Here is a 3921-nt window from a genome sequence, read left to right as displayed (position 1 = left end):
AAGTGCGCGTCCAGGCTTGACCCACTCGCTCGGTAGCTGTGGGCAATCGCCCTGCCTCTGTGAGCTGGTGAAAACGAGGGCCGGTGCTGTGGGCGATCCATTTCTTAAGCTAATGCCTCGAAGAAGCGCTGTGTTAGTTGCGAGGCCCTCTCTCCTGTGCAGCCCAACCCCCGGGTACTTCCTACCAGCCCCTTCCCAAACCGCTTCACTTCGGGCCAGCCCCCTAGACATATCCTGTGAGCCCATAACCTTGAGCGCTGATGGATCCCTGGAGCGCTCAGCCTAGAAGCGAAGGGAGACCATTGTAATACAACCGAAGGGCTCGGTGACAGAACCAGGCATCGGGTACTATGGGGACAGACAGGAGAAATATTTCATCCAGATGCAAGGAGGTGGAGAATGTCAAGAGAGGCTTCTTGTGGGAAACAACACCCGAGAAGTCCTTGAAATTGAGGGCTGAGACCTTGAAGGACTCCAAAGGGCCGCCCCTGGCACTCAGCTACCGTTCCCGGCTGTGATGGGTCCACAGGTGGAATTGGATTCCATATTGTTGGGAGTGGCTCCCAGGGTCGGGTGATGGCTGGGTCTGCCCCAGTGAAGGGCAGTTCAGGTGCATTGTCTGTAGGGGATTTAAGCACCATAACAAAAATGGCTAGAAGTGGGTTGCTTTTTATTGTCACCATCCATTGGCAATTTTAAACAATGTCAGTCAAAAAATATTTCTCCCTGAAATATTTTATTGGTCTAAGTTCTAAATTGTAGCTACAGATACTGTCGAGTTTTAGCAAAGAAGTTTCAAATTAGCACAAATTTATTGCTTACCTTTTAAAATAAACATTATGGCCTTAGCCGGTTTGACTCAGTGGGTAGAGTATCAGTCTGCGGACTGAAGGGTCCCAGGTTTGATTCCAGTCAAGGGCACATGCCCAGCTTGCAGGCTGGATCCCTAGTAAGGGTCATGCAGGAGGCAGCCGATCAATGATTCTCTCTCATCATTGATGTTTCTATCTCTCTCTACCTGTTTGAAATCAATGAAAATATATTTAAATAAATACTCCTTCCTCTCTGAAATCAATAAAAATATTTAAAAAAAATAAAAAATAAATGTTGCCCTAACCAGTTTGGCTCAGTGGATAGAGCGTCGGCCTGCGGACTGAAGGGTCCCAGGTTTGATTCCAGTCGAGGGCATGTACCTGGGTTGCGGGCACGTCCCCAGTAGGAGATGTGCAGGAGGCAGCTGATCGGTGTATCTCTCTCATCAATGTTTCTAACTATCTCTCTCCCTTCCTCTCTGTGAAAAATCAATAAAATATATTAAAAAAAATAAAAATAAGGAGAAATCTCACTTAACCCCCTCTTCACGTGCACAGACTCAGATATACATGTACATTTTGAAAGTAATTTCTTGCCCTGGCTGGTTTGACTCAGTGGTTAGAGCGTCAGCCCAAGGGTCTCAGGTCTAGGGCATGTACCTGTATTGCAGGTTCAATCCCAGCCCCAGTCAGGGATGTGCAGGAGGCAACAAATCAATATGTCTACATAGATATTTCTCTCTTTCGCCCCCTCCCCCTCCGTTCCACTCTCTTTAAAAAAATGGAAAAATATTCTCAGGTGAGGATTAACCAAAAAAGAAAAAAAAGTAATTTCTTAATAGTTTGGAATCACTCCAGCTTGCCCAGGGCTCAGTTGATGTCTCCAACTCTATGATACTACATATTCTTGAGTTTAAACAGTAGTTTCAGAATAAACAACAATGACACAATGACTGCAAAGGCTAAGAAACAGAACTTAAGTTACTTCAATTCTATCATTCTATGTGATCACTTGTGCTAATTCAAAGCTTACAAAACTTAATAACCAAAATTTGGGTTTAAAATTTAAAACAGTGGGAACTGTAAAGTGTAATTTTTGTTTGGAATGTGCAAATTTAATTCAAACACAACATGTTTTTTCAAAATATAAATATCTTTAAAAGTAAAAGTTATCCTTTTATTTCATCCTTTTTTATTGTGGTAAAATATACGTAACATAAAGTTTACCATTTAAACCATTTTGAAGTGTATAGGTCTATGGCATTAAGTATATTCAAATTGTGGTGCAACCATCATCACCTTTAATCTCCAGAACTTTATTATCTTCTCAAACGGAAATTTTGTCTTTATTGAACACTAACTTACTACTACCAACTCCTTACCTAGTCCCTGGCAACCACCATTCTATTTTGTGTCTCTATGAATTTGAGTACTTAGGTACCTCATGTAAGTGGAATGTATAATATTTGTCCTTTTGTGACTGTCTTCAAGGATTATACATGTTGTGAGGAGCCAGGATTCCATTCTTCCTTAAGGCTGAGTAATCTTCCATTGTTTGTAAATAGCACATTCTGTTTATCCATTCATCTGTCAATGGACATTTAGGTTGGTTCCACCTTTGACTACTGTGAATAATGCTGCTATGAACATGAGTGTACCAATATCTGTTCAAGTCCCTGCTTTCAGTTCTCTTGGTAAATACCCAGAAGTGGAATTGCTGGGTTATATGATCATCCTGTTTAGTTATTTTAGGAATTGCCATACTATATTATTTTCCAAAATGCTATACCATTTATTATTATTTATTTATTTATTTTTTGCTTTAAGTATTACAAAGGGTATTACATATGTGCCTATTACAAAAAGTATTACATATGTCTCCCCCGCCCCTTGACAATCCTCTGGCCTCCCCTACCCCCCAGTGAATGCTATACCATTTACATTCCCAACAACGGTGCAAAACAATTCCAATTTTTCCACATCCTCTCCAACACTTTTTTTTCTAGTCGCCATCCTAATGGGTATAAAGTGGTATCTTATTGTAGTTTTGGTTTGCATTTCCCTAATGATTAGTGATGTTGAGCATATTTTCATTTGCTTATGGGAATATCTGTTCAAGTCCCTGCTTTCAGTTCTCTTGGTAAATACCCAGAAGTGGAATTGCTGGGTTATATGATCATCCTGTTTAGTTATTTTAGGAATTGCCATACTATATTATTTTCCAAAATGCTATACCATTTATTATTATTTATTTATTTATTTTAAACAATTCCAATTTTTCCACATCCTCTCCAACACTTTTTTTTCTAGTCGCCATCCTAATGGGTATAAAGTGGTATCTTATTGTAGTTTTGGTTTGCATTTCCCTAATGATTAGTGATGTTGAGCATATTTTCATTTGCTTATGGGCCATTTGCATATCTTCTTTGGAGAAATATCTATTAAAGTCCTTTGTCCATTTATTAATGGGTTATTGAGTTTGAAGAGTTCTTTATATAGTCTAGATACAAATCACTTATTCGATATATGATTTACAAATATTTTCTCCCATTCTATTGGTTGTTTTCTTCACTCTGCTAATAGTGTGAGATGCACAAAAGTGTTTATCTGTAATGAAATCCAATGTATCTATTTTTTCTTTTGTTGCTTGTGCTTTTGGTGTCACAACCAAGAAATCATTGCCAAATCCAATGCCATGAAGCTTTCCCCCTATGCTTTCTTCTAAGAGTTTATAGTTATAGCTTTTCTGTTTAGGTCTCTGATCCATTTTGAGTTAATTTTTGTATGGCAATTCATTTTTAAGGTTGCAGCCTTGGCTTTAGGTGCTAGTATTCTTCACAGTTTTGAAGTTCATCTCATCCATTTCTGGGGCTTAAGCTACTGTTTAGGTATGAGACTGTGTCATGTGCTTAGACAGGGGTGGGCAAACTTTTTGACTCGAGGGCCACAATGGGTTCTTAAACTGGACCGGAGGGCCGGAACAAAAGCATGGATGGAGTGTTTGTGTGAACTACCGTATTTGCCGGTATATAAGACGATTTTTTGGCCCTGAAAAATATGCCTCCAAGTGGGGGGTCGTCTTATACGCCAGGTACACTTCAGATAGACT

This window comes from Myotis davidii, unplaced genomic scaffold (genome assembly GCF_000327345.1).
Source record: "Myotis davidii unplaced genomic scaffold, ASM32734v1 scaffold88, whole genome shotgun sequence".
NCBI lineage: Eukaryota > Metazoa > Chordata > Mammalia > Chiroptera > Vespertilionidae > Myotis > Myotis davidii.
This window is presented reverse-complemented; position numbering follows the sequence as displayed.